The sequence below is a fragment of the Hyperoodon ampullatus genome (genome assembly GCF_949752795.1).
Source record: "Hyperoodon ampullatus genome assembly, chromosome: 9".
Taxonomy (NCBI): domain Eukaryota; kingdom Metazoa; phylum Chordata; class Mammalia; order Artiodactyla; family Ziphiidae; genus Hyperoodon; species Hyperoodon ampullatus.
Window position 1 is genome coordinate 6,840,661 of NC_136922.1, and position 11,697 is coordinate 6,852,357.

At 37.2% G+C, this 11,697-nt stretch overlaps 1 pseudogene across 1 annotated transcript in view; it reads left to right on the forward strand.

The window, feature by feature from the left end:
* The window catches only part of LOC307057946 (cadherin-related family member 3-like), a 178,530-nt pseudogene extending 169,475 nt beyond the window's left edge, over nt 1-9,055 (forward strand). The window contains exon 21 of the transcript in view: nt 8,941-9,055. The product of the transcript in view is annotated as a cadherin-related family member 3-like (transcript). The remainder of the gene's footprint in view (nt 1-8,940) is intronic.
* The last annotated feature ends 2,642 nt before the right edge of the window (nt 9,056-11,697 follow it).

Here is an 11,697-nt window from a genome sequence, read left to right on the forward strand (position 1 = left end):
AATAGACTAATCACCAATAGAAAATAAACTGAGGATTCCAATTGTGTTCAGATTGTGACTGTATTTCAATAATGAACATTAAATTAAGGCATTTAAAAATAGATATCATTCATATGAAATAATTTATAAATTAAAGAATATATCATGAAATAAGACTGAATTATTTATTAGACTACTCAGAAAGTGGATTTGATTCTCTTTTTCAAAGGACAAAATCAAATATCTAAGTGGCAAGCAATTTCATACATTTCTGATGATGAACTTGTCTGATAAGTTTTGAGAATAACCGATGTGTTTACTTAGTCCCAGTATCCTAACATACTTCAAAAGCTTTAGAGTTCTACCACAAAACTAGGGTTATTTTATGAGAGTAGCAATACTGAAAGAAAAAAAAAAAAAACAAGTTTACACTTGCTTAGGTTTTTCCTAAGTCAGAGAGTTCTTAGGTCAGGTTCCCTGAAAAACAGTTCTCAAGTAGAAATTTGTGTGCAGGAGGTTTACTGCAGGAGTGCTTTGGGGAACAACACCTAAAGCAGTGAGAGAAGAAGTAGAACTGTGATATACTTCAAAAGAAGACTCAACAGAGGTTCCAGCCTAGAGTGAAAGGGATCTAAAATAGGTAGTAAGGAAGGGAGTTATGAAATAACAGTTGCAGCTTTCAGACTAACTGCAGCAGCAGAAGTCCCTTTTCTGCTTACATCCATATACTGAGCTAGCTCACCAGTGAAGCAAACTCAGTCTTTTTGCTCCTCCAACCCATGCTGCTTTAGATGTAAGTTGAGGGAGCAGTGTCAGTGCAACTGTAGTGAAAGACATGGAGGTCTGGGCCGCCAGATCATGCAGCTAACTTGTGCCCTCTGGCTCTGTGCATGCCTGATCATAGATGTTCTTAAGTTTTACCCTGAATTGTTGTTGGTTCCACTCAGCTTTTGACTTGATTGGTCTGATAGAACTTAGCTCATGATGGGCAGCTGTAGCCCCATGGTCACTTAGTATTCCATGACCACCAGATAGTTGAGATTATTTCTAGCACACCAGGAGCAGTTTTTCTGAATGGTGTGGGGTTTTCTCCCACAGATGGTATGGACTTGCCATTAAATGCTATAGGTTTACATTGTCATTCTTTTTTGGGGGTTTTCCACAAATTCTACATTATGCTTTTCTCACCACAGATTCCTTTTGTATTATAAATTCCTGCTAGGTCACATAACCCAGGAGGCAGGACTGTTTACACTACAGCCAAGACCTGCTGCAGAGCCCTTTCTTGCTCTGAGCCCCACTCATATTTGTTAGCTCTTACTGTCACCTAGTAAATAGATTGGTGTGGGAAGTACAAACTGAAACAATTTCCCTTTACTTTAGGGGAATGTCTCAGCTACCCCAAACCATGAGAAGTCTAAAAAAAATTACTATGGTAGCTTGCCCCTGATTCTTTGTAAGATTCATTTCCCATCTTCTGATGTGCATGTATCTTACCAAGGCCTCCAACTTTCTTCCCACTATTTGCTCATCTGTATAATTAATATGATGGCATAGATATAAGAGAATGGTGTGATCTTATGTCCAGACAATCTTGGACCCTTTGGAGGATATTATGACAGAAGTGAGAGACTAACCTAAACCTGAACAAGACAATAAATATATATTATTGTCTATTCCATGAATGTAAACTCATTTCTCATATGGATAAAAATAATGTATTCGCCAAATAAATGTCCTTATATCATTTAACTGAGACTATATTGATCTGCTCTAGTAAAGTAGATCCAGCTCAGCAGCTAAAACTGAGGCTACTTCTTGTCTGAGTTAGAGAGTTTCCTCTAATCCACAAGAAGCCATGTAATTTTTATAAAGGAAAGACTTGTGAATTAAGTGGGGCTTATATGGGGACCACCACCATCCTTCATATATATATATATATATATATATTTTTTTTTTTTTTTTTTTTTTTTGCGGTACGCGGGCCTCTCACTGTCGTGGCCTCTCCCATTGCGGAGCACAGGCTCCGGACGCGCAGGCTCAGCGGCCATGGCTCACGGGCCCAGCCGCTCCGCGGCATGTGGGATCCTCCCAGACCGGGGCACGAACCCGTGTCCCCTGCATCGGCAGGCGGACTCCCAACCACTGCGCCACCAGGGAAGCCCTCCTTCATATATTTTTAAGGGCAGCACTAATCCCTGTCATGTCCTATCTCTCCGAGATTATGCTATTGTCTTTTAATTACTATCTTTGCCAGGGAAAGGACAGTTTCAGAGACTAACATTTGGCCTTTGCAGGCCAAGGAACTAATGTTATAGTTTTTCCAGCCACCAAGTATATCCATTGTGAAAGTAGATCTGGGCACCATGGAAATGCTCACAAAGTGGGAGTGAGCTGAGCAGACCAAAAGTGAGGGGAACTTGGGCTGGGGACTTCCTTTATTTTAGCTGGCCTCTGTAAGCCCTAAATCTGGGGCCATGGTGATGTTTCAGACCCTAAGAATTAATTTTAACTTGAATTCTGTACTCAGAAGTTGTCAAAATGTCTGGTTCCCCTTTTTACACTGATCACGTAGAGAAGAAAATGACCTATGTTTTCTTTGGAGAAAGAGCTACTAGGGGAATTATTGCCACATATACATTCTGTAGTATTAACGTTTTGTTTTCTTCCTCACGAGGATGCAGCCGCTTCTTCAGTTAATGGGTTCTGGATCTTCAAAATACCTCAGCTCTGAGTACTGGGCATGGACTCATAACTTTTTATTGAGATGGCTGTCCTAAATCTCCAGATCATGGGTCCTTGAATTCTTTCAGTTGTACAAATTGCAAAATACCCAAATTGGCTGTCCATCTATCTTGCACATGGAGTAACGTGTCCTAGTAACCATCTCTGTAACTCTCTGTGGGCCAGGTATTTCCAGCTGCTACTCTGACCATGGTGCTCATTACAATGTTTCTTATTTCAGACTCTTAAGTGCACAGGTTTTCTCACTTTGGTATCCTATTACCCTACCCCCATTGCAATAAAGGTGCTCAATTCTGTAACAAAAACTCCTACTATCAGCCCAGCCTACAAAAAACAGGCACCATTGAGGTTCTCAGTGGGACGCCATCTCACCAACAGACACATTATTGATTTAATAAATGCAGAGCTCTCTGGGGTCTCCTGTGGATTATAGCTGGGAGGTGGATTTTCTGCCCTTATACAGTATATCTCCTCTAGAATGCCACTTGGTCCCTTCCTGAAGCAAGAAAATTCTGCAATTTTTACTTCATTTAGTGTGGCTCTTTATTTTTCTAAGCTTCCAGGAGCATGTTAACACTGTTTCCTGTGGTCCTTGCCAGGGTATTAATCACCACTGTCACATCAATAAATTATCCCTTAATAATTTTATGTTCTAGAGCTCTAGATCCATCAGCCTCTGCACTCTCAGGATTTAGTGTCATATACACTCTTGCAGCTTCTGCTAGCACATGCTAGCTAGGCGCTATAGTCTGAATGTTTGTGTCTCCTCAAAATTCACATGGCATTTTGTTATAGCATTCAGAATGTACTAAGATACTAAGTTCTGCAGCTTCTCTAGTAGATAGCCATTTTCCTTCCCTGGCAGAATCAGCATTTCCCCAGTTGAGTATATTTTGACTTGACCCTAATAATTGGTCTGGTAGCCAGGTGAGGCAGTGGGGACTAATCCTAAATGACCTGCAAGTTAAATTGCAAGATGTTGTCTTGTCTTCAAGTCAATGGGGAATGCTCATCTTCGACAGGGAGAAACAGGCCACTTCTATAGGCCCAGAGGTTCAAAGGAGACCTTGTTTCGAGTTCATCAAGTGTATCATCCCACATGTCTTGAGTCCAAGTTTTACTTTTTTTCCCAATCAAGGTCCTGACCTTAGTGGACCAGACCTGCATGGGTTGAGAATTAAATTTTCACTGGAGCTCCACTACCTTGATATATATACCCTGGGAGTGAGCCTGACTTTATCTGACCTCTGGTTGCTGAAGATGACAAATGAAAGCCTCAAACGGTGCCCATCTATCCTTCAATATAGCACCAAGCTCTGGGTGTAATATATCCTTCTTTTTGTCTTCTTTTTTCTTCTCTCAGGATAGGTGAGAATTATCTCAATTGATGCTTGCATATGTTAATACTGATTATTAAGAAAGCCCCTCTAGGATTTTGTGTTTTTATGGCTATTTCCTAAATACAGACAATGACTTCATTCAAAGTAAAAAAATCATCAGAAAGACTTCCTGCTAATTATTACCCAAATGACAATCTTTTAATATGATGATTTCAAAAAAGAAAAAGAAAAGCCTTCCCTTTGTTTCAGATTTATGATTTATTTTTCAAGACTTCATCCAAATTAGCCTACTTGTCTAAAGCTTCATATTGAAAATGTTTGAGGATTTTTTCCAAGGAAGGATCAAGAGCAAACACCCTTTTTTACCTACATAATTCATATATTAAAAATATCTATATAAAACCTCTATTTTAACTTGATATAGAAATAATCATGTGATATTAATTATTAAATAATTGCACCAGATTCTAGCATTTTTGAAAAATTATGTAAAAGTTTGTTAATTTAAAACAATGTCACAGAATTAGTAAGGATGAAAGAGAAAACAGTTGGGAAAGTGTATTGGACATCCTGGGGAAACAAGAATCTCCTAATCTTTGATCAATTCAAGTGAGATTCACAGCTAACATATGCCATCTAGTGGCACTAAAATAAGTTTCACTTATAAATTCTTGATCACACAGTCTCCATTTCTCAGTGTTCTACATTTCTCAGTTTATCTTTGTGAATCTTTATATATGTCACTCTGTAAGAAAAACAAAACAGAATTTTTCCCCTAAAGCTCTTACAAAGCATTGTTTGATGGATAAAATGTTATAAGAAGTTGATTATAATGTCATCAAATCATATGTAATCTATTTAAGCCTGAATTTTCACCCAAGAAGTTGAACTACAAGATTATCAAACCAGAAGCCGTTTCCTCCTATGACACACTAATAACAATATGCTTTTAGGGTGATACAGTAATAAACTGTGAAAATGTTAGGTTAGAAAAAAATCTAGACTAGTTCAGTTTCCACCCTATTTATAGATTTTTTTAAAAAAAATACAAAATTTAAAAGCTTTCAAGTTTAATTTTCATGGAATTTCTTGCCATGCCTCTCTTTACAACCTGTCTAGCTGTCTTGTCTAACATATATCAACCTCTGAATTAAAGCATGGATCATCCCCACTCTTCATGCCTCACATTTGACACAGGAAAATTATGTGACAGAATAGAAGCCTTTGGAAACTTGGTCCTGTGCTCTGAAACAAGGAACTAATACCAGGGAACATGATGATTCTAGTTTTTCCCTTGTGACCAGGTGACCTAAGAAAATGACTAGCTCTATAACAAGAAAATCACCTCTGCAGAGAAATAGTAAAGGTAGAAGACAACGTTATATCTCCAAAATAAACCTGGAGGGAAAGTTATTTCTAAATAAATTTTAAGATCTCCACAGACATTTCGGTACTAAACAAATGGTGAATTACATTTTATTTGATAAAGATAGGTATGCTTATTTTGTGATAGTCACTTTACATTGGAATTGGAAACGGAATTCTGTTGTTTTTCCTACCCTGCATATGTCAAATGGAACTACAATCAGAAGAAGTGATTTGAAAGTAGCAGATATTCAAACAATGACTGCTAACTATAATCAGATGTAAATGACATTGTCAGAGAACAAAGCATTTTGGGAAAACTAGAACAGAATTTTACCCTAAACTCAAACGAGCTTGTGCAAAAGCGTTAACAACAACAATAACAAAACAACAACAACAAAAACACATCTCGATTTGTATGATATGAATTAGTATTATATTAAAGCTAATATAATTTGAAAATGTAGAACATAAGAAATGGAAGAAAATACCCTATCTTATGATTTGGATATTTAAAAATCATAGCTAAAAAATAAATGTCCTAAGATTTCAGTAAACATAAGATTATATTTTTAAAGTTTATCTTCATTAAAAATCATGACTTATTGGTTGCTTCCAAGTTTTTGCAATCATGAATGAAGCTACTGAAAACATCTGTGCGCAGGCTTTTGTGTGAATATAAGTTTTCAAGTTCTTTGGATGAAAACCAAAGAGCATGATTGCTGATTCACGTGCTAACATTCACATGCTTAGTTTTGTAAAACTTTGCTGAACTGTCTTGCATTCACACCAGCAATGAATGAGAGTTCCCAGTGCTCCACATCCTTGCCATCATTTGCTGTTGTCAGTGTTTTGGTGTTGTCAGAATGGTTGTCACACCATTCTAATAGGTGTGCAGCGTTATCTCATTGTTATTTTAATTTGCAATTCCCTAATGACAAACGATGTTGAACATGTTTTCATATGCTTAGTTGATGTTTTACATAGACAAATAAATTTCAAAAAAGACCCATGAACCTGATTATTTTAACTGTGTTTCTAATTGGATTAGATGGTTCATATTTTTATATGAAATGAAAAAATAAACAAAACTATTATTATGACATTAGAATATAATCTTCCTCATTTAAATTTAGGTTATGTGAAAGAATAAATGATACTAAATTGTATTCTGTTTTCAGCACCACTCAAAAAATAACTGCTTATATTTACGATTATTTTCCTTACCAAATAAAATATGAAGGTTTCATAAAGGCAGCTTTCATATACAACAAAACCGTTATAAATAATTCAAAGAAGGAACATATTGAATTATGTTTCAAGGTTGTTTTAAATGAAATAAAATTGTGATGATTTTTTTTACGATGGGTTCTTGTGTCAGAATAAATATTAAGAAGACAAATATATAAGAAATTATCTTGTTTAAAGAGGGTACCAAAGTTTCATCTTCTTAGTCTTTAAGGCATCTTCAAAAAACCCTAGAGCTCAGTGTAAATAGAACTTGCCACTTTATGGTCATTGCGTTTGTCAGCTTTAAGAGAGGTATATGCTTGGGAACATTAAAAACTTCCTCCTTCAACTTATATTATTATTTCAAAGTCCACAGATTAGTCAATCATTTGAATTAAGACACTGAAAGCCTCTATTAGTATGCTCCTTGGAAATTTAGGGCTTTGGGGGAGGTTTTTGATTGGCATCTACCCCCACCCATATTTGGGTCTTGCTAGAGCGAAGAAGTGAGTTTACACCCTTTGCTTCATGAAAAATTATAGTCATTGGTCTATACCAGGTCTTTTTCTTATTTCATATCACTGAATTTTTCCCTATCACCCATGCCTTCTCTCATTCAGCTTCCTGTAATAGTGGCCAACTGCAATGTGTTTAATATAGGTATTTAAATTGAAAAATACACAATGATATTTTGTATGTATATTTTAAGTTCCCTAAATGAAATTATGCTATGAATCTCATTCTGTTGCTATTTTAAACTCAATTATTCTCTTAAGAAACATGACTACTACTTTACATATACATATATCCACACTGATCTTTTGATATTGTACCTATATAATATTCTTTCTTATGCAGTTGCTAATTGTATTTACCTATTTGCTTAGTGACAGACAGCTACATTCCTTGATAGTACCACATAAAGAACTGACAAAAATGTCTTTATATCTATCCTTTAATGCATCTGTGCAAGAGTGTCTCTAGGTGATATATATTTCAGGAGACATATTAAAGGAGCTTGAGATATAGACAACTTTAATTTCACTTCATAGTTCAAGATTACACTCTAGAATAGCTTTCCAAGTTTCTACTTCCATTTCACACCCTCAGAAACATTGGCTTACCCAGAATTGTATTCTTTGCCTCTAAAATGGGTATTAAGTAATCTTTCATTATTCTTTTACTTTTATTTCTCTTATTACTAATGAAGTTGGATATCTCTAAAGAATGTAAGTTGACCATACTTATTGGCAATTTGTATTTCCTCTTCAATGAAGTATATATAAATATATCTTTTCACAGTCCTTTGCACATCTGTAAAATTTATCTTTAAAAGAAAATTTTGTTTTGATGTAGTCAAATCCACTAAATTTTTCATTTTATGTCTAAGAAACACTTTTATTTTATTCATTTTACGTTATAGTGTATTTCTCTTGTTTAGATTTTAAACAATCCAGGAATTAATTTTAAGGTACGAGGTAAGGAAACAATTTTTTCATCATATTGTAAACCAGTTTTCTCAAAGTCATTTTTTGTACTGAATTTAATTTTTGTATGCTGCACAGATTGTATACTAAGTTCACATTTCCACTTCTGGCTCAAAGCTCAGCATCCTAAGAATTCTGGGGACTTAGGCTTTAGTGTTATCCTGTCCCTGTAGCCCCCAGCTCCCTACTCTTTTCTCCCCTTATCAACATATGGTTGATTAAAAACTCTGAGGGAGGGCTTCCCTGGTGGCGCAGTGGTTGAGAGTCCGCCTGCCGATGCAGGGGACACGGGTTCGTGCCCCGGTCCGGGAAGATCCCACATGCCACGGAGCGGCTGGGCCCTTGAGCCATGGCCGCTGAGCCTGCGCGTCCGGAGCCTGTGTTCCGCGGCGGGAGAGGCCACAACAGTGAGAGGCCCGCGTACCGCAAAAAAAACAAAAAACAAAAAAACTCTGAGGGAACCTTCTCTTTCACAGCAAATATATCCTTCACAGGACATGCTCTTTGAGCCACCGTTCCTAAGCAACAATACTACCTGAAGAGAGAAAACCCATGCCTTAAAAAAAATCCCCATGAATCATATTACTCTGCAGTTTTCCATCAACGTGATTTACTTTACTGCCCAAAAGGCTTACTTAACTTTCCCAGGAGGGTGAATACCATGGTAAAACAAAGAAGTAATTATTCAACTATGACCTTTGAATTCAATTTCTGAAAACATAAGATTAAGTGAAAGACTTTTTTTTAAAAGATAAAAGTATTTTACCTGTTAAGACTTGGGTTTATACATCAAGAGTTAAGCCTATCAGGGTCCTGGACTCTCCAGGCCCAGTGCGAGGGCCGGTCAGCGCGGCGACCATGAGGTGGGAGTGCCTCATGGATGCGAGGGCTAGAGCATGCAACTTGTGACGTCACAAACATGCGACAGTGCCCAGGCACGCGATGGCATTAAAGCGCGACAGCATAAACACCGGCTCTCTCACTCTTCAGCTGGGAGCCAGCTCTCAATGGTCCTCCCCTGCATCACCCCCCAACCCTGCTATGGCTGGCTCGCTGTGGTCTCACTCCCTAGAGGGTAGTCAGTAGACTCTGGGTGGTCTTGCTCCCCGGATGGTGGTGGTGGTCATTGGTTTCTCTCCCCACTCTTGGCTGATGCAATGGAAATAATTTCGTCCTGTGTCTCCCAACACCCAGCCAGTAAGCTGGGGTTTGGTCAAGTTTCAGTTGCAGCATTCCAGAAATGTACAAACAATTTTCATGCCTCTTCTTGATCATATTTGCTAATGTGCCATTGAATAGAGCAAGTTATACAGGTGTTGGGGAAAAAGCGATGGAAAAATGCCTTATACTACTTAAGCCTTCTCTCTGGAAACTTCAGAACTCTGCTGCTGTGACAATACATACGGAAATGAACAGGACTGTATTCCAATAAAACTGTATTTACAGACACTGAAAAAAAAAAAAAAGAGTTAAGCCTAGAAACAATAAGGTTCATACTGTGAAGCCTTAGAAGAAGAGATACAGAATATACTATAAGGGAAGTCTCACCATATAAAGCCTCACCAGAAGGACTTTATTGTTCTCTACTGTTATTGTTAATAATTACAGCAGGCAATAGATGGCACTAAAAGGAATTGTCATTCCATTGCTAATCTTCCCCATGTACAAACACTACCTGAAGGGGTTCAGGTTATTCCAGATCAGGATTTGTTGTTAAACGTTACTTGGATCATATTAAATTGGTTTGATTAAGTCACACGGGCAGAATCACTGAGTAGTTCCAGTGTTTAATTGCCACATATGATGTCATCCAAGACTATGGCCTAAAAAAGGAGCTGCTACCACTTCTTGTAAAACTAAGATGACACCAAGGCCAGGCTGGCTTTACCATTTCAATTTGATTAGGAAGGCTTGTGAGGCCCTTTCTTTATTAATCATGGAGTCTGATATTAACTATCCTAAAATGGGGATGCAAGTCAGGCCGGGAGACTCAAAACCACCAAGTTTTAGGTACTCAGCTTGAGCAAGACAAAACTCCCCACCAGGAATTTATTTGCTGCAGGCAGGTGGCACCCTGTGCTATGAATCTGCCTCTCCTTGTGTAACCATTGTCATCTAAATTATCACTAAACCCATGATTTCCCGTTTCCTCCTGGATTCTATATTGTTTTGCTAGATCACACTCAAGAGGAGATAGGGGTTGCCTCTCCACATCAGTGAATGGAAGAATTCACTCTAGCCTTTGGGAATATTAGGTAGAAACGAAGAAAATCTGAATGAAGTATGGGTTTGCATTAATAATAATATATCAGTGTCAGTTTATTAGTTGTGACAAATACACCATACAATATAAGATGTCAAAAACAGGGAAAATTGAGTAGAGTGTATCTGGAATTCCTGATCTATCTTTATAACTTTTTTATAAATATAAAACCATACAAAATAAAAGTTCTTTTTAAAAAAATACTTCTGAGGTATGTTTCAACATTTATAAAATTTTGAAATGGATTATTTAATTTTGAAAAAATTATGCATGCACGTGGTATATGATTACAATGGTACAAATGAGATCATTTTATTTACAAATTACTCTGTCACCTATGTAAAAGCAAGACCAATTTTCTATTGATTTATGTATACTTAGCTGATTTACACAAAGCCTCTGGAGAATCATTAACCATCTCAAAAAATAGTACATAAATCATTGTTTCTACCCACCCAAGTGCTTTCTGAACAGTGAGAAGCAGCTTAATTAAAAATCAAAGTCTGGGTGTGACCAGGTTTATCGAAGTTGCAGATGTGGCACCATAAACAACTCCTACTACTAAGCCCTAAGATGAGAAAACAGAAATTAATCAGGAGGTTGCTTATCCAGGAAGCTATAATGCAACACTAAAGGCATAAATTGGCAAGCAATCCTGCAGCGGATCTCTAAGTTTGGTAGTGCTAAAGACTTGAAGGCTCTGAACAGCCATATCCATTTATTTAGTACTTTGATACCTGCCTGTGAACGTTCATTATTTATGGATGATATTGGCCAGTATAGTAAGATGAGAAAAACAAATGAAAAGGATAGTTAATTACATTGAATTCAAAGCAGAGACAAAAGTGACCTGATCTTAGACTAGATACTGTAGCCATCATCTGAAGCATCATTTGATGACTACAGAGTTCAAGTATAGGGGAATTGTTAATGTTAGTGCCACAGTGGATAAGGTAGCAAACACTATGAAAGACTGAATGTGAGGAGAGAGGTGCCATTACACATACAGGGAGCATGTGTAAGAAGAGGTTTACTTCTTCCAAAGACAGTGATGATTTATCAGCCCCATGAAGGACTCTCTTGAGTATTCATTCATGGGAGACTGTGTCAAGCAATCGAGAGTTTGGGAGCTAAACTTAAGCTTTATTAGAAGCCAGGTGGACGGTGTTGAAATTTGATTTCTAATGTTGCTGGGATATATGAAAAGTCTCATTTGACTTTATCCTTTGTTTTGAATTTCTGTGTTTTTTTTTAAAAACTTATTTTGGTTAAAGTATCTGCTATAGAA